The following is a 21,082-nucleotide window of genomic DNA, read 5'->3' as shown; positions in this document are numbered from 1 at the left end:
TCTGTGACACCTAGCAGCCCTTTTTTGCACCCTCTCCAACTTTTATTTCAGTACATTCGTGAAAGGGTCCCAAGAAACACAAGCATACTCTAAAATTGGGCACACATTTGTATTATACAGAGTTTCCTTGAGTGTTTGCAGCGCGTCGCTGAAATTTCTTTAGAAAAAATGAATTAAGCGCGAAGCCTTGGCTGTGATGAGATCTACGTGACTGGTCCAATCTAGTGTTGCTGTGAATGTTACGGCGAGATACTTAACTTGATCTACCTTTTGTACTGCGCAGGAATTTAGGTAATAAGACCTGGATACTACCTTTTTTGTTATTAAATTGCACATGAAAACATTTAGTTAGGTTCAAACTCATTTGCCACTGAGCACACCAAGACACAATCTTATCGAGGTCAGACTGAAGTACTGTGGTGTCATCCAAACACTTATATAATATAAAACATAATATAAATATGGCATGCAAGCTTCTTGTAGGGTAGGGCGCTCAGTTTATTTCACTGGGCAGGCATTCGACGTCACAGGCTGATCGCTAGGTAGCGTCGAGGAGCGCGGACGTGAAAACGTCGGCTCCCACTTTTCTAAATGTTTTCGCTCGTTTCTTTGCTCCAAGATCACTTGGCTTTGTGGTTATTCGAACAATCAAGCTCTGCGGTTTCAGTGGAGACGCCATTTTTGGCGGTAAATGAACTCTTAGACATATTTTTGGACTTTAAAATTGCGACGCAGCGAGCGTCGCCGGTAACCCTAACCACACCTAGGGTTAGCGAGGAGTACGGCCGTTACACGTAGCCAAGGGCTCGGCCAGACGCGGCAGCTACTGGATCAACCTCCGTACGTCGCAGCCGACAACCAGGCACTGAAAATGCCTTCCACCATAACCGTGGAGGGAATGGAAGTAAGCGCGGAGATCTTCGACGGACCAGGATGGGCCACCGCCATGGGACGCCGCAGACAGACGACTCCGCCGAACGAGGAACTGGCCGCTGGGACGGTCGAGCACAGCAACCAGCCGAAGCACCCCAGGGGCTTTAAAAAAAGTCAATCGGAACTACACCGTGTGGTGTGCGCTTCCAGGCTACCCCGCCTACCCAAGGACCAGATCAGCGTAATTATGAGACCCAGAGGAGGATTGGACGTAGCCCGAGTCGACCTCGTTCTGCTGGCGAGAGTCGTCATCATGGCCGCCCAGATCACCGACGAACAAGCACGGCAGAACACGACTTGCCCCAACAATACGCAAAACATCATTGTTATTTCTACGCCGTACCAAAACAATGCTACATCATACGTGAACGTGCAGAAACTGCACACAAACCAAGGCTCGTTCGAAGTTGCCGCATACGTGGCTGCGCCTGATAATACATGCAAGGGCGTCATCAAGCACGTTAACCTCTCCATTGACGACGCAACGCTCAAACGCCTGATTGTGCACGACCGAAACCCCACTGCCATCGAGGCAAGACGCATTAAAAAGACCAAAGTAGTCGCAATCCTCTTTGACGGGTTGCGCGTTTCGAGCACAGTGATATGCGGAACCGCCATGGTTTCCTGCTCGCTCTACAAGCGACAAGTTGATGTTTGCAGAACGTGCGGAGGAGTCGGCCATCGCGCCGATGTTTGCCGGCACACAAACGCAACGAGCAAAAAATGTCACAACTGCGGAGAAACGGTACAAAAAGACGGCGTGCATCACTGCGAGCCGAAATGCAAGCTTTGCGATGGAAATCACCCCACCGGAGATCGCGAATGCAAAAGACGCTTCCACATTCCATACATAGTGAGAAGGAGAAGAAGACGCAGAAAGCAAGAGTGGCAAGCACAACAGCGTCAAGACGCACCAACATCTGTCACGTTTAGGGAACCCTGCCACAACCAGGTGCCGGGACGGGAGAACGCCTCGAGCGTCCATCACCGATCTCCATCCAGGGGGAGATCCCGATCCAGAGGGCGTTCCTGATCCAGAAGGCGTTTGCGATCCAGAGGCCGTTCTCGTTCCGGAGGGCGCCCCTCGACCTTGTCGGGATCCGACAACCGCCTGTCATCTCGGGAGTGCTCCAGATCCCGATCGAGAACGAGACCAACAGCCACGCAGCAGCAGCAGCCGAACAATGGCTCCTGGGCCAGCAGGGTTGCAGGTCAATCACGAAGCACAAGTAGCCAGCCCAAAGGTAAGACACAGCCAGAGCATGCTCCCGATTCTCGTATTGTAGCGCTTCAACAAGAAAACAGGGCCCTCAAGAAGGAACTTGAAGAGCTCCGGGCCTCAACAGCTAGAATAGAGAGCTGCCACGGAATTAGTCTGTCGAGCTCACCGGCACCACCGACAACACGCTCACAACAAACGATCCACAACACACACAAACACAAAGCGGTAGACAGCGACAGCGACACGACGGAGGAGATCGAGATGGTCTCGATAGAAAAAGAAGCCCCACTGAGAAATGTCGAGTCCGCGACAACTAAGCTCAACGACAAAATTGATACGTTGGCGAACACGCTTGCCAAGTTTATGGAAACCTTTAAGACTCACACTGACAAAGCTGACCAGAGGCTCGTGAGCCTGGAGAAGATGGCAGCCAACCCACCTGTGGCAGCTGCTCCTCAGAAGCTAAGCTCGGACAAACCAGCGGTTACGGCAAGCGTGCCGAGCATAACTTCTAGAGCTAAAGTCCGACCAGTCAAAGCACGCAATCTCGCGGAAATAACGAGCCGCGACGCACAGAAGCTACCAAGCCAAAATGGCTGCTGACCGTAACGAGAATAAGATCTGGCAGTGGAAGTGTAACTCACTTCAGAAACGCAAAGCAGCACTAACACAACTATTGCTAGCCTGTAAAAGACTGATTTCGAAGACAAGGAAGAAGAAATGCGTTCGGGCATAATTCTGCCTTGAACAACTATCATTTTTTCTTAAACTGTCAGAATTCTTGACTTTCTCTGAACAAGCGGAAGGGAAGACGTCACCCCCCGGGATGGGGGACCATCCATCCAACGAGACAGCGGGCCCTAGCCGTTTGCATAAGGATGGATCGAACGTGGGTGACCGCGTTGGCGCATCTGCTCCTTGTGATCATTCCACCGAGAGCTCATCACTGGAAGAGATGGAATCGGAAGCCGACTTCAGGACATTCCATACCCGCCGGTTGAAAAGGAAGCTTCGCAGGATGCCATCAACGGCGGAGCCACAACCGGTGCTAGACAAAGGCAAGCGATGTTTCCCCATCTCGTATGTACCCATGTCTACATCAGACAACCTGAACTCACTAAACAGGCAGTCATTGACTAATTATTTCGAGCGAGTAGCACCTGCTCAAGTGAATTAAATTCACATAAATAGCAGGAAAAACATATCGTCAGTTGATGTGACAAACAAAACCATTCTTTACAGACTGAAGGCCGTCACACAGCTCGGAAGTATTTTAGTTCGCGCGTTTCTCGCTCACGGGAAAGGAACAACGACTGGCGTGATAAATGATGTCGACGCTGACATCACAGACGCCGACCTGCAGAATCTTGTGACGTCGACAGTCAGAATCGTGACCATACGCCGATTCGGGCAGTCTCGCTGCATCAAACTAGTATTTGATTCTGAGTCTCTGCCCCCTAGCGGGAAGGTTGGATACGCGAGACATCCCGTGCGCCCTTACGTGCCACGGCCTTTGCAGTGTCACAAGTGCTGCAAGTTGGGACACGTCAGCGCAGTGTGCAAAAGTGAGACAACTTGCCAGCGGTGCGGTGGGTCTCATAAGGTGGAAAACTGCGATACTGCTGTTTCATTGAAATGCCCAAACTGCTCTGGTGCACATGAAGCAACGTCGAAAGAGTGCCCGAACATCAAAGAAGAAATTCGCGTGATGCGGAAGATGGTTAGAGACAACTCGACACACAGAGAGGCAATAACGTCCATCCGCCGACACAGACGTCGTCCAAAACGTAGGCACCAGCGAAAGCATAGTGGACATAGGAGTGATGCATCACCATCAGCAACAGATGAACATACACGTGAGCATTATCATACCGCTACACCCATGTTGTATGCACCCCGTCCCAGGGATGCAGAAAGTGGACCAACGCCCGCGTTGCACGCCGATGCTTCAGATACTGAGTGGCCTTCGCTACCGACTGGAGCAATAAAAAAGACCACATCATGGGCGGCAACTTCAAAGAGGGCGGAAAATGATAGGCAAGACACTGAGAAGAGCCAAACTATGCTGAAGCATCTACTAAAATCTATTCGTGCGATTCTCAACGAGCTACACACACCAGGAGCGAAAACAACAGTGCAGATCCTCAACGTGCTGGAACCGCTACTGCTGACCCTTCCATAAACAATATGGCGAATTTCTTCGATGAACGTGTGCGCACCTCTGCAATAATGCAGTGAAACGCACGAGGTTTGCGAAGCCGATTGTCTGACTTTCGACAACGGTTGTTTAAATACAAATTTCCGTTGGTTGTAATATGTGAGCCGAATATTATGTCGTCGTTTCGTATTTACAGATACGTCACTTTGTGGTCACGTGATGATCGAAATGTGAGCAAAGTAATTATATGCGTACGTCAAGATTTAACGTACGTGAGACATGCCGTGGCTCCTCATGCTTCTAACGACTATATTTGCCTACCTATAAAGCACAAGCGACGTTCAATATCAATCATTGGTGGATACATTCCTCCTAGAAGCCACGTGGACTGTTCCCATCTCTTGTCTGTGCTCCAAGCTTGCCCTGGACCACATGTATTAGTTGGGGATTTTAATGCACATCATCCCATGTGGGGTTCTGCCTCAATGAACTCCCGCGGTAGTGACATTGCCGATTTTGTGCTCAATCAGGGCCTGATGTTCATTAACGATGGCTCACCTACTTACCTCCGTGGTGCATCGTACAGCAGCTGTCTAGACGTATGTTTTGTGAGCAGAAGTCTCTTGCCTGTTGAAGAAGTCTCTTTCCTGCAGAAGTCTCTTACCTGTTGGTTCGTAGACGTTGAAACACATGAAAGTGACCATCTCCCTACATATATACAGCTAAAAGGATTCCGTTGTTCGACTCCCCGGCCTGTGAAAAGCGTAGTCTGGCCAGAATTCCAAGCTTCTGTAAATGCTCAGTGCGGGAACATTCAATCTATATCTGAAATAGAAAGCCTAATTGCATCAGCCTTAACAACGCATACGAAACTTGTGAATGTGTCGCTACCAAGATCACAACTTGACGCACAATGTGAATACCTTCGTGCAATCCGTCGCCGGGCAGAGAAAAAATACAGGAGGACGAAATCACCATCTGACCTATCTACAGCACGCCAAGCACAACGACATGTATTGCGACACCTCGATAAGCTCGATAGACAACGGTGGAGGGTATTTTGTAGCTCTCTTGATCCCAGAAAACCCCTGTCTCGAATATGGCAAACTGTCCGAAGCCTTCAGACGCCCACTCAACAGTTGTTCCCTTTCCAATCTTTGGCTCTAAAGCAAGGTCGACCTGAAGTAGAGGTTGCAGAAGATTACTGCCGCTTACTCGTAGGTATGTCCTCCTCATCGATATCACCTTCGTATTTACCTCACCGTGAACCAGCGACGATCGCCTCGACTTACCATTCACAATGCACGAACTCGACGCTGCGATTCCCACGTCCCGACGGTCGTCCGCACCAGGGCCTGACGGAATTACTTATTTGGCTCTATATCACCTCAGCCAGGAAGCAAGGCAGGCTCTCTTGTCGTTCTACAACTCTACGTGGGAAACAGCGACAGTCCCAGAGAGTTGGAAGTGCAGCCGCATAGTGGCCTTACTGAAACCAGGCAAGTGTTCACACGAGTTGTCTTCTTATAGACCCATTGCCCTAGCCAGTTGCATCGGTAAGGTGATGGAACGCATGGTGTGGGCAAGATTGGAATGGCTGCTAGAGAATAATGTCAGCTTACCAGATTTTATAAATGGCTACCGTAGAGGTCGATCATCTATAGACGGTGTTGTAGATCTAGTTTCTTTTGTAGAAAAGAAAAGACAACGTCGGAGATTGATAGGGGCCATTTTTTTAGATATAAAGGGCGCGTACGATAACGTCTACCATGAGGCCATTCTTGACGCACTTGAAGACATCGGCGTAGGTGGCCGACTACACGCATGGATAGGGAGCTATCTCAGAGGACGTAGCATTTTATGTCGACATCCGATGGTGACACGGCGAGGCACCTCGTAAGCTGTGGAGTTCCACAAGGCGCCGTCCTGAGCCCCATGCTTTTTAACATAGCACTCATTGGCCTTGAAGCTGATCTTCCCGACGTTGTCAGAATCAGTGCGTATGCGGACGACATATGCATATGGGCATCTGGAGCAACGCGACCACAACTTCGAGCAAGGCTACAACAAGGCACATCAATAACATCTAAGTACTTACGTCGTCAGGGCCTGGAACTTTCAATAGCGAAATGTGCTGCATTGGCATTTACGAAGAAATCAATGTCGCGGTACCCAATCTTCGTTCACGGAGCAGTGATTCCCGTGGTCAAGCACCACCGCTATTTAGGGGTCGTCATTGATCGCAACCGGTCCTGGTCAAAGCATGTGACTGTGCTGCGAAACAAACTAATCAGTTTTGTGTATGTTCTTCGTATTATAGCAGGACTGAGATGGGGCCCTTAGGAGAAAAGTCTTCTGCAGTTATACAAGGCATTGTTTGTGGGCTATATGAGGTATAGCTCACCTGTGCTTTCCAGCATGCGGGCAACGTGTCTTCGTACTTTAGAGAGCCTTCAGGCACGAGCACTGAGAATATGCCTTGGCCTGCCACGGTGCACGTCCACCTCTGGCACTATAGAGGAGTCACGCACCTACCCTATACAGGTTTACACGTCCTGCGAGCCTCTTCGAGTGCACCTTCGTCTGCTGACCCGACATGCACAGCCCCCGTTGTCTTCGCTACAAGTGGACCGACCAGGCTGTACCAATTCGCGATGCCTCGATACGCATAGGCACATGATCCCTTCAGGCTTTGCACCTGCCGTAATGCCTGCACTGCCTCCATGGACATTGACTAAACCGCTGGTGTGCCTTCACATACATGGAATTTCGTATAAGTCGCGTGTTTCTTATATTGCCTTCAAGCAACTCACCTTGGCAAATTTAGATGACCAATACAGCGACTCTGTGCACATTTACACCGATGGATCCGTAACTTCATCCGCCTCAGCTGCAGCCTTCGTGATCCCTCAGCTCAGTATTTCCCGACAGTACAAATTAGATCATAGGTCATCTTCGACAGCTGCAGAACTTGTTGCTATACAAGAAGCCATAAAATTTGTGAACGACCAAGCACCGCGTAAATGGACGATTCTGTCTGATTCAAAATCAGCGCTTCAAGCTATCTATTCTTGCTCAAGAAGAGGCCAATTTTACGAGTTAACGTTAGGAATTGTCCAAGCATTTGACCTAACATACAGGAGCGGTCCCTTGATTACATTCCAATGGATTCCTGGACACTGCGGCCTAGTTTGCAACGAAATGGCCGATAGCGAAGCAAGAGCGGCAATATACAACGCTCCTATGTACGTAAAAGTACCGTACTCGCGAGGTGACGTCAACACATTGTTGAGATCACTCATGCGCGAATGCGCTGCCACTTACTGGTCGCTACCAGATCACCGGAAAAAGCGCCTGCGGGAAACAGACCCCGGTATGGCTTTTCGTCTTCCAGATAAAATCAGCCGAAGACATGCTAATATACTGCACCGAATTCGCCTGGGCGTCGCCTTCACTTGCCACTACACCCAACTAATCGGCCGTGCGGACAGCCCGAATTGTGAATGCTGCCAAGTGCGCGAAACGATAGCTCAGATATTTTGTGACTGTGCATTATACGTGGCGCAAAGAAAAATGCTAACTGCAACGTTGGCAAGCATTGGACGAACACCATTAGGTGAAAGCCACATATTGTCAGCAATGAACGACCAAGCAGTGTCAAAAACTGCTACAAAGGCTGTTCTAGACTTTATAAAAAGCACTGGACTAGAAACTAGACCGTAGGGTACTATGCTAAGTGGCTACTGTACATACGCACCACCTTTTCTTGTCCCCATCATCACCCTTCATCCCTCGTTCCTTCCCCTTTCCCTTATCCCCTGTGTAGCAGGCTAGAGCGAACTAGCTCAGGCCAACCTCTCTGCCTTGTAATAAATTCTTACTCACTGTAAAAAAAAGCCGCATATAATATTGCTACAGGAATGTGGAGAAAGCAAAACTGCTAAAAGCATTGGCATACAGGGGTACAGGGTAGCCAGGCCGACCCTGCACCCCGAGCAGAACAAGACGCGAGGAGTGGCTACCTTCATCCGGAAGGACGTAATGTTCGCCGATAGGGTCGCCCCCGTATACAAAAAAGGCCTGGAAACGGTCCTGGTGGAAATCTTACCACACAGGGCCGTTAAAAGAAGCATCTTTGTGCTCAATGTTTACAGTCCTCCATCAGATAAGAAAAGAGACTTCAACAGACTACTTACCTCAGCGGTAAAAATGGCGGGTGACAATCCGCTCATAGTAGCGGGTGATTTTAACGCCAGGAGTACCGAATCGGGACACTTAAAAAGCGAAGGCAAAGGCACCAAGTTGGCAGAAAGCGCGAATGCGCTGGACCTGCAGCTGGTAAACAACCTTGCCCTCCCTTCAAGAAGAGGTAATTCGGTACAGCGGGACACAATGCCAGACTTAACCTTCACCAAGAACGTTAGAGCTACCTGGAATACCCTCGCCGAAGACCTAGGTAGTGACCACTGCATCCTGGAAATTACCGTTGAGAACAAGGCGAAAGCGCCAAGAAAATTCAAAATCACAGACTGGGGCCAGTTCTGTAAAAAACGGGAGCAGAAGGGCAATACAGAACTATCATATGAAGCCCTCCTAAATGAATTAAAAATGGCAGCAAATGAGGTTACCAAAGAATTCGAGACTGATGAATAAATCCAGGCAATGGACTCTCACCTGGCCAGTTTGCTGCAGAAAAAGCATGACCTAAAAGAAGCGTGGCGTAAAAACAAGCTCAACAGACACTTACGCACAAAAATCGCGGACCTTGGCCACGAAATCGAATCTCACGCCAAAAAACTCTGCGCCCAGCAGTAAAACAACACATGTGACGAAGCAGATGACAAAATGAGGAAGGGAAGCAAATGGGGGCTTCTGAAACACCTTATGGCGGACAGCGACAAACCCGCCAGAGGTGGCACCCAGCTGCAAATTGAACGACTGGTGCACAAGCACGCCCAGGATAGTGGTGGATCCCAAGCTCTCCTCAAAACGCTAGGCCAAAAATATCTCCCACTGGAAAGCAAATCAGTAGCCTGGGAAAACAAAAATCCCTCATATGGAGGTCGACCGCAAGAAAAGCTAGACGAACCATTCAGCGAAGCTTAAATACGGTGCGCTCTACAACAACTCAATGGCAGATCGGCGCCAGGGCCAGATAGAATCAACGAAAAACTGCTACGGAATCTAGACGATAAAGCAATTGTAATCATTACTAAGAAGATAAATGAGGCATGGGAAACGGGTACCGTGCCCAAAGAATGGCGTAGTACCAAGGTTGCGCTCATCCCGAAACCTGGAAAACCGCTGAGCATCGATAACTTAAGGCCCATATCACTCACATCTTGCGTTGGAAAAGTAGCAGAGCATGCAATACTCAACCGTATCACGGAGCACATTGAGAGCAATGGGCTCTTTCGACACAACATTATTGGCTTCCGCAGGGCACTGTCCACACAGGACGCCATGTTGATGTTGAGAGAACACATATGTTACGGCCTCCTTTATACGTCCAAAGCCATATTAGCCCTGGACCTCGCCAAGGCCTTTGACACCGTAAAACATGAACACATACTGGGTAAATATCGCACATGAACCTAGGCGAGAAATTCTACAACTACATTAAAGGCTTTCTGGCGAACCGAACCGCCACCATACGCATAGGAGAGCAATGCGGCGAACCCAAACGACTCGGAAATATTGGCACCCCACAAGGGTCAGTGCTCTCGCCATTGATCTTTAATGTGGCGATGCACAGGTTGTCGGAGAAGCTCGCTCAAATCCCATCCGTGCACCATGTCATATACGCGGATGATATTACCATATGGGTCCCATGTGGCCACTCATATGGCGCCTTGGAAGGAATTCTTCAACAAGCACTGACTACAACTGAAGAATTTCTTAAGCCAACTAGACTCGCACTGTCCCCCACTAAATCTACTCTAACGCTCTTTCACCCTCGACGAAATTCGGGCGAAGAGGAGCAGCAAGTAGTGCTCAAAGCTGAGAACAACCAAACGATACCGCAAGTATATACGGTCAAAGTACTAGGGCTAACGTTAAACGCCAAGGAGGGCCACAACAAATAAGCACTCAAGCGCCTTGAAAAAAGACCAAACAATTTTTGAAGAGGCATTGCTAGAATCGCCAACAAGAGAGCAGGCCCCCTAGAAGACAACATCATGAAGGCGTATCACGCCTTTCTCGTAAGTCACGTAGCATACGCGTTCCCGTTTCTGAAACTTACGAAGGCTGAAATCAAAAAGGTCGACTCCGTGCTCCGCAAGGGACTGAAAACGGCACTCGGCTTGCCCAATAGCACGAGCAACGAGAAACTCGAGCAACTTAGTCTGCACAACACAGCCGAAGAAATTTTTGAGGCACAAAGAGTGGCACAGATCACACGCCTGTCGTTGACGCAGGCAGGCCATCCCATCCTACGAGACGCAGGCATTTTCCCAATTTTTCAACCAGAGAAAAGAACACAACTTGGTAATGACGTGAGGAAACACATTAGGGTTGAGCCAATCCCTCGCAACGTTCACCCTACGTTCAACAAAGGGCTAAGGAAAGACAGAGCGAGGGCGCTCATAAACAAGGCAAAAAAACAACACGCTCGCGCTATTCGTAGATGCCGCCCGCTACTATGGCAGGGAGGCGTTTGCCATAGCGGTCGTTGATATAGACGGAAACCTCATAACCGCGGCAACCGTCCAAACAAGCCATGTCCACGAAGCAGAGGAAATTGCGATCGTGCTAGCCTTGCAAAGCTGCCAAGCCTACTCCACAATATACACAGACTCTAAAAAGCGGCACGAACGTTCGCGGCTGGCCTAGTAGCTAGAAGCACTGGGAAACTCACCGTCAACGTAATAAGAGAGTACGAGAGCAAAGAAACCCTTGTTAAGGAAGAGAAAGCTCAAATCTACGTATCCGGGTTCCCAGCCCACATGGGACAGTTACCGGGACTCGACCACTGCAATCCCAACGAAGAGGTCAACCGCCTGGCGCTTGAGCTCACATGCCGCGCCGCGGACAACAACCCCTCGATGAGTGAGCGGTACGAGAATCTCTGCAGCCAGGACAAAGCTCTCACATACCACGAGATCACTTCACATTACCGGGGACAAAGACGTGCCTTCCCAGCACCGCACCCAAAACTTAACAAAGCACAAGCTCTAACTCTCAGAAGATTGCAAACACGTACGTACATAACACCATCCACCTTACACAGAGTCGACCTCGACACACCATCCACATGCTTCCTTTGCAACCATCCCTATTGCAATTTCGAACACATGCTCTGGCTGTGCCCTACCCATAGCGCAGCACAACTGAATACCCAAGAGGCTTGGCAGGAAGCCCTCAAGAGCAATCAATACAAACTGCAACTACAGGCAGTCCAGAGGGCCCGGGACATCGCTACAAGCCTTCGGCTGCCAGCGCCATCCTGGGTGGAGCCTCCAGGTTGAATTAAGGGTCGAATGGCCCTTTCTCAGCCTCCTCAGGATATGCTTAAATGAAGTCAATCTCGCTCTCTCTCTTCGACGTCACAAGGCGAGGGAAACATGGTCAGATGAGCCCACAAAAAGCGAGTTGAAGGTAAGCGTTCATTTCATTGTATTTTGACCATTCTACGCTGAATAACTTCTAACTGGGTGTCCCTATTACTGCCGTTAATGCAGCACTCACCTCTTTGAATTTTAGTGTACGCAACCTGCTAGAAAAACATGCAAAACAAAGGGGCCTTCAAAACTTTTAGAGGGCCTCGTTAATGTAACTAGCAGTTAGTCTTATGACGGTTGATCACTTTGTAATTATATTTTTATACCGCGATGATTATTACAAGGAACAGGAAATAAGCCTAACAAACGAAGGGTGAACTAATAGGTAAAGAAAAATTGATTTAAATTAGGCGTGCAAACAGGGATATAAGAGAGCATATTACGACTACACAAACGCCGACTATCGACTGAAAAGGCACACAATGACGAAACGAAAAAAAACGTAATTGAAAACTGAATCAATGTGTAGTATCCTGCGGGACAATTGTGAGGAAGCACGGCGCCGGAATTTTAAGGTGAAGTCACCACACGCATTTTCTTTTTGAACCGTTACTCTATTAACAAGAATCTTTCCGCGACGAGCACGGCGATTTTGAAATCGTGAAAGGGTAACTTATAACCAAAGAATCCTATTCCCCTCCTTTCCAGTGTACCTTTTGAAAACACATGGCATCCAAAAACCCACTGAAGCTTCCAGGTGACAGTTAAATTGGAAGCATTACATTCACAATACTACTGGCCACTGTGGGGTGCGAGAAAGGTGGCAACTTGCTGATGCATTTCAGGCTCGGTTTCTAATAATTTTTTTTGAGCACAGCAAAAAAAGATACTGAAGCATTGAGTAAGAAAAAAAACAAAAGAAGTTCGACACTCGGCACCTGTGTTCAAGGCTGTATAGAACGCATGGCACCGCATCCGTTAGGGTAGTGAATCTCACTCTCTTCGCATTCGCGTGTTCAAAAGCCATTTCCTTTGCAAAGACACGATGGGCGTAAGCAGCTGCAACCTGGGCGTGCAGCCGAGATGACAAATAGACCATCGTTTTCACCCAGAGGAAGCAATCACTGCGGCCGAAACGGTGTTTATTGGAGTCATTCGTATTCCTTACCGACATTTCTTAAAAAAAAAGCACAGTTACGAAGCGAAAGAAAACTGCAAGGAAGTATTCAAACAGTGCGTACGTAATAAGAAACTCTACCTAAACAGGAAACAGCGGGTATCTTCTCGGATACAGAGGTAGCCTCAGCGAAAAACAAAAACAAGAAAAAATTGCGTGGTGAGTCATCTTGTAGACGATGAGCACAGACAGACCCACGAGCGGCTTTGCGCAACCCTATGTATACCTGCAACTGCGGAAGCTTGCGTACGACTGAAAGACTATAGAAGAACGGATACAAGGAGGCCGTGTCATGTAACATCAGAAACACGAAGAATTAAACACAGCAAGCAAGTCCTCAAATTAAACAAAGAAAAAAATCGCTGGGTTTCAATCCGTAACTTTTAAGCTCGAGACATCAGTTTTAAGGTTACAACCGTTACTTCCTGTCATGTTTTGTTATCCCTCACACCCTTTCCTTCAACGAGAAGCGTATCGCACAAGCTGCGTTTTTGTATTTCCCAGCTTCGTAAAACACTTCTTACGCGCACACTATGATTTACTTGTGCATGTTTTCTGCTGCGAGGACATGAACAGCAGCAATGTCTCCGACAACCGGAACACGTGCTAAGTGAGAGCGGAAAAATTCAGTGACAGCTTTGTCCAGTTGCGGCCGTCAATTGAGTGGGGTATAACAGCCATCTGTTATCTTATTTTGTGTTAGTGTCCTTATTGCTATGACTACTTGTCCTCAAGACATAACATGCGATATGAACCTATGTAAACACGAGCCGTGAGATCAATACTGTGTAATATTTAAATGATGTTAAGTGGGAACTGTTATTATGTGGTGGACGCCATCATGTCATACAACACTCGAGCTTTATGGGGCCTAGACAGGCTTGGACACCATTGTCATAGAGGTTGTGACTGCTCTTATCGCCGTCAACGGAGACGCTCACGCCTAGGGCATATAGGCCGACGTTGCAGCTTATTTTACAAGCTAATAAAGGAATCAGAAGAATACGTTCAGCGGCTTACGTTTATTGATTGACTGATTGATTGAGCGCTATATCGAACTGAGTTTTATCTATTCTATTTTCATGATTATATTTTCATCTTGCCATCATGTTCTAGTTGGACGCGTGATCGTCCAGCATGTTTTACACTGTCTCTACGCGGTGCATATTACCGTAGAGACAATCTTCTTACTTGCGCTCATATATGGGCAGAGTGCTTTTTTACATAACTTTGTTTTCATTTTTTCTCTACCAATTCAGCATCAAACGCATGGTCTTATAGTGAATGGCTCTGACGCAGCTTAGTCCTCTGTGCTGTAACATACCATTATAAAAACGCTGAAAGTGCGCATACCAATTCACAAGAACACTTCGTCTTCGGCTACGGCCGAAATAAACAAACTAGCGATAATTATATGCTAAGCAAGAAACACCACACCAATTTGTAAATAAAAGAACAGTTATATAATGGCAACAACTGCGAAGCTATTCAATTCACTGTATGTAGCGTTCGGACGCTAAGTAAACACATTTATTTCACTAGTTAGCGCTCTCGTTTTTTTTTCGTAGCGAACCTTTTATTCGTTGAGCCTGTCAGGTCCGGGATCCGTGGTAACGCTTCTGCACATTATAAACGGGTATGGGCTACAACCATTGGGCAAATCCCTCTATTCAGCACTGCTCCACTAAAGATGAAGGTGAAACTTGGCGCAAAAAATTGGTTGTGTGCGCAAAAATTAATGGTCTAATAGAAAAATACCATGACAAACGCGTGTGCCACAGCAATTAAGTAAATCCTCTTGCACACAGCTTCCATTATTAAGAGGAAGGCAATAGATAGTCTCACAAGCGGCGTGGGCGTTACTATTGTCACACCACTGGCACTTGCACCTTGTTAATACTGGTTTCCAGCCATGGTCTCGTCCTTCTGAATGACGCTAGTCCTACGTTTTTACGAGGCACTACATATAGCAGCTGCCTTGATTTTTCCTTTGTTTCACGCCGATTTGCTACACGGGTAAAGTGGTTTTTGGACATTGAAACACACGGAAGCGACCACATCCCCACTTACCTGAAGATTAAAGGTATTTCGAACACGTACTCCTCTACCACAACACAAAGAATAGATTGGAGTGTGTTCAAAACTCAACTTGAGGATGCTTGTGAAGAAGGCCTTTCCAATGGTCTTCAGCAAGCTATTAAGGAAACTGCACATGCGGCTATTCGCACAATAATATGCTCTTCGAAGTACTCTGAATGTGACCTCGAGCTGGAGTGACTTCGTGCGATCCGCCGTCGTGCCGAAAGACGATACCGACGCAACAATTCCACAGACGATCTACGGACTGCCCGGCGCATCCAAAAGAAGATAGAACGGCGCCTCGACAAATTAGACACCCAACGATGGAGGAAATTTTGTGCATCCCTAGATCCTCATAAAGCACTGTCTCAGATATGGGGAATTGTGCGAAGCCTACGTTCTATTCCAGAGCAGCGTTTTCCCTTCAAAGCCCTTGCACTTTTTCATCACCGGCATGAAATTAAGGTAGCAGAAGATTTATGCGCTATGACCATGGGCCAGACAGCGTACGCAAGCCTACCTACAGTGAATCATATCTCTCACTCACGGGACCCGCGCATGGATCTACCGTTTACATTACAGGAGCTCGATGCGGCGCTCGTCTTATGTAATAAGTCGTCGTCAACTGGCCCGGATGACATCTCATACAGGATGCTGTGAAACCTTGGTAAACGGGCATGAGAAGCACCCCTTAACATCTTCAACGATTCCTGGCAAGCTGGCGTCGTTCCGCAAGATTGGAAGATTAGCCGCTTGGTACCGATTCTTAAGCCTGGCAAATCTCCCACTGGACATTGCCTCTTACCGACCGATCGCACGCTCAAGTTGCGTAGGAAAGGTAATGGAGAGAATGATCTTGGCCAGGCTTGAATGGTACCTGGAATACTATGAGATATATCCGAACGCCATGGCTGGTTTTCGCCGTCACCGATGTTCGATCGACAAAGTTATAGATCTCATCACATATGTCCAGCAACAAAAGGCATGTAAACGACTATCTGCTGCCATGTTCCTTGACGTAAAAGGAGCATACGACAACGTTGCACATGACGCCATCCTCGAAGCCATTGAGTCAGTGGGCCTAGGCGGGCAACTGTATTGTTGGACACGCAGTTATTTACAATGGCAGACCTTATTTGTGAACACTGCAGATGGTCCAACCTCCCAACACCCAACGCATCGTGGAGTCCCGCAAGGTAGCGTCTTGAGTCCAACCCTCTTCAACCTCATTCTCATTGGTCTTGCAGAACGACTACCAAGTGGGGTCAAGTTATCCATGTACGCTGACGACATCTGCATCTGGGCATCTGGCGTGACAAGACCTCAGGTACGCGCAAGACTTCAGAAAGCTGTGACGTTGGTATCAGTGTACCTCAAGGACCAGGGTCTGAAAATCTCGCCAGCGATATGCGCATTGATTGCTTTTAGTCGAAAGCCAATGAGACCATACGCTATATCAATCGATGGCCAAGTCATACCATATGTCAGGACGCACAGATTTCTAGGCGTATTCATTGATAGATACCTCTGCTGGGGCCCACATGTGGCCCACTTGACGAAGAAGCTGACAGAAATTGCTAACTTATTCAAGTGTCTCGGAGGAAAAACCTGGGGGACTTCACTACATGCAATGATGCAATTGTACAAGACGCTTTTTCTTGGCTATTTGCGCTACAGTGTGCCTGTGTTGACCAACACCTGTAGAACCAACATTCGGACTCTCGAAAGCATCCAGGCTATGGCTCTGCGAGTTTGTCTGGGGATAGCGCGATGTTCATCAACAGCTGAGACAATCGAGATCGCTAATGACTACCCGCTAAAGACGCATATCATGATGGAAGTGCTCAGAGCACACGTGAGGCATCTTACTCGTGCCCCTGCCCATCATCTAGTTTCACTTCCAGAAGCCCGACCTTGTGCCTCATTTTGCCAGACAGTCTTGCCATATCGCACATGCATTCCTACGGGATATACAACTCCATCGAGGATTTCAACTCCCCCATGGAGTACGAGCTATGCACATGTTGAACTCACGGATCCAGGCATAGGGTCAAAAGCCCGGCTCTCGTCTCCTGCGCTAAATCAGCTTTCTCTTCTCTTGTTATGTGAGAAATACAGTGAGCATACTCATCTATATACTGTCGTTTCATCTAAATTGGATGGGTCTGCAGGGTCGGTGAATTTCCTGCGACAGCGACAACGATGAAGTTTCGTTTATCCCACCAGACATCATCGACAGCTGCGGAACTTGCTGCTCTACGTAGCGCAATTCAAATCATTAAACACCAAGAAGCCAAGAAATGGGGCGTGTTCATGGACTCTAAGACAGCACTACAGTGTTTGATATTCGCTTTACGCCGGGGACCTCATGAACAACTAGTGCTGGAAATTAGAGAGCTGCTTCACCACCTCTTCGACGAAAGACACAGAATCACGTTTCAGTGGCTTCCAAGTCACTGCGGCATATTGGGCAACGAACATGCCGATGAAGCTGCCTGATCAGCACATGAAGATGGTGAAGAAACATCTATACCATTTTCAAGGACTGATGCTGCAATGACCATCCGAAAAATCACTAATGCAGAATTAAAATCCCTGTGGAACGCCGAGTGCTTACGGCACACACGACTGCATAGACTGGACACGTCTCGTCGACTCCGGCCTCCGTCCGGACTCTCTCGACTCGAGACAACGGTGCTTTGCCGACTATGGCTTGGTGTCGCCTTCACCAAAGCTTTCGCCTTCCGAATCGGCATGGAAGACAGTGCTGCTTGCGGTCATTGCGGCAGCGATGAAACTATAGAGCACGTTCTCTGTCACTGCCCTCGTTACAGCATGCAAAGACGGCAACTAGCTGCTGCGTTAGCTTGCCTTGACGACAGACCTTTGTCTGAAGAATCAGTGCTGGAAAGACGACATGATTTGTGTGCTCACAAAAAATGAGTGAAGGCCTTACTGAACTTTTTGCGTGGCAGCGGCCTATTGTATAGACTGTAGCACCCCAGCTCCCCCCCCCCCTTTTTTTTGCGCGCGTCTATTTCCCTCTTCTCTTTCTTTTCAATGTTTCCTTACCATTCCGCTTTCCCCTAGTGCAGGGTAGCAAACCGTATGCTCCATTTTCTGGTTAACCTCCCTGCCTTTCCCTCATTTTATTCTCTCTCTCTCTTAATATAAAAGGTGGTGGCCAAACTACTCACAACAAGCTTAACAAAGAGGGTAATATAGAGTAGTGATAAAACTTATTGGAGCACCTTAAGTGAAGGCACCTTCGTAAACATGCGTATAAGAGGGGTGTGTATGGTCAAGATGCATTAGAATCGCACAGTCACTTAAAAGCCTGACAAAATGTTTAAATAAAAGCAGTGATACAATGCATATGTAAGTCTTGCTAAACAATGAAATGAATTATCCTGACAAGGGGACGAAATTCAATTTGGCATTGGTGTTCGAAGCGAAACAGGTGAAATTGTTTGCGTGGCTGGTCCACAATAAATTTTGTAAGAGCCGGCTATGAAGAACCTGATGTGCTGATTTTCGTTATTTATTATGAAAATCATTATTACTTTATGATAGCATCCCAAGGCAATACTATTCATATTTCTGTAATCTTTGGAGATTACAGAGCTGCCATTTTTACAGTGAATGATGCCTCCACCTGAAAAGAAAGATATAAAAATAAACATCAACCTCATATGTACCTTTAGTTCAGCCTAATGAGATTTTACTTTTTCAAACAAAATTCCACCTTCTTCCGTAAGAACCAACAATAAAAAAAAGGTGCCTCATTTAAGAGGATGCTTTGAGGTTTAAAAAGCTTTCGATTGCTACTCTGCATAAATGGCCTAGAAAGAATTATTAAGCGTTGCTTTTGAGGCAGTCGCTCGGCTTTTCAGGAAGCTACTTTTTCCTCGAGAAGGTTCATTTAGCCGGCTATGTTGCAAATGTCTGAACTATGTGCTTTTAATTTTGTACAAACTTTCTGCCACCAGCCTGTCCCTCGAACTATAGTTCAAAAATTCGCCAAAGTCACACTTTTTTCCCAAGCGCTTAAGTTCTACAATAATGTTTCGACACTTTCTTGCTCCTGTTGGACACGCCTGTTGAATTTATACCGCCCAGCAATAACTGAACTCAGAGGACTCAAATAACTGTAAAGCAGGCCTGTCCAGAACAAGCAAACTTTTTAAAACCTCATTTATTTCTGGGCCGATGACTGACAGAAACACTGGCAGAACTTTTTCCGGTTTTACATCAATCGCAGTAATGAGAAGCTCAAAGCATTGACTCCTAATTTCATAATTCTCGGGTTAAACTCGCCTAGCTTCTTGAAGTGCGGCATTCTATGAGGTCAGCACTCAGCAGTCTGAGTTTGACAAGCGTGGCTTACTCAGGTGCACATTGGGGGCGTTGGGGCGTTTCCTGGCAACCCATAGAAAAACCACAACTCTTGCCGGAATTCTGGCGTTGTCCTAGAGCAGGTGATACATTTTGTCCGTTACTACCGCCGTTCAACAGGATGGCTCAGCCTGCACTTTTGGGTTCTGATCTCATGCTCGCCGCCACAAGATGGGGCCGAGACACAGCTTGAACAACAAGGAATCAGCTTTCATTCAGTTGTAAGCAACCCATATATATAACGCTGGTTTGACGTTGCCGGCCACAACAGATACAACCTACAAGCAGCAGGCAGATAACACAAAACAGCAATGCAGCCCTTTCACTGTTCCAACGTTGATGTTTGATGTTACCAAACTATAACTGCTGGCTCTTTGCGCATAAACAGAACGCTGAAACTCACACACTAGGTATTAAAAAGGTAGTTGCCGGAAATTTACGTTTAGCGCTTAATTTGTGCATCTGTAATGCAATAAACTCCCTCAAACCACTATCATCTACGTGCAGCATATAAAACAACACATGTACAACGCCTCCAGTTTACCCTTCTGCTGAAACAAAATGCAATTTCCTTACTTTTTTGAAGTGATATGTTTTATTGGTTCAACAGGCAACTGTGGCAAAGTCTGAGAAAGAAAGACCTTGGCCACAATAGCACACGTAACTGAACATTTTTAAAATATGTTTCTTCATGGGTGCGCAACGAAAGTTTGCAGTGTTTAGAGCTTTTGCACTACACGGGCATTGTTAGATTTTCCTGAGCATGCGCTGAAGAACACGGCTTTTGAATGCGTGCAAGACTATGTGCCCAAACGAAAAGTTACGTTAGGCAAAATTTAAAAAGGGGACAAACTCAAGCATTTTGAGAAATTGGTGTGCTTAAGAAAGGCACACACACACACACACACACACACACACACACACACACACACACACACACGCGCGCGCGCACACGCACACGCACACACACACACACACACACACGCGCGCGCGCGCGCGCGCGCATGCACGCACGTACGCACACGCACACACACACAAAAAAAATTCGAGAATCGTTATAAAAATTGATATATTTTATTTTCTTTTACCTTAAAAGTATAAGTCGTCAAATTTACCATTATAATCATCAATACACATAAATTTTTTAATTTACTCTATGAATATTTATTCTGGGATTGCCTAGCTGTTACAAGGCAGCTAATATTCTAAGCGTCTCCCTCTGCTTTTACGTATGGTTAGCACAAATTTACAAAATCAGAGAGTCGAAGTCTATAATGAAATCCTCTATTGATGCACGCACAATCATGTTTCTTGAGTCGATATATAAATTGACGATTCCGCATTCTCCTTGCTGAACAGTGCATTTTAAAAAGAGGCTGCCGTTATTTTACAACATAGGAATGGTTACTGGTACATTGCACACAACTGCTCACAACATTGAACGTAAAACACATAGTGCCCCCTCCTCACCCAAAAAAGGCGAGGAGGTGGTTCACTTGACTAATACATAAGCGCACCTAAAATGTAGTGTCTTGTACAATACGTTTGTCAGTAAACAAGAATTCCGATTTGAGATCACACGTTAGTCCCATACACCTTTTACTTCTTTTTTGTAC

The sequence above is a fragment of the Rhipicephalus microplus genome, chromosome 4 (assembly GCF_043290135.1).
Source record: "Rhipicephalus microplus isolate Deutch F79 chromosome 4, USDA_Rmic, whole genome shotgun sequence".
NCBI classification, from domain to species: Eukaryota; Metazoa; Arthropoda; class Arachnida; order Ixodida; family Ixodidae; genus Rhipicephalus; species Rhipicephalus microplus.
This window is presented reverse-complemented; position numbering follows the sequence as displayed.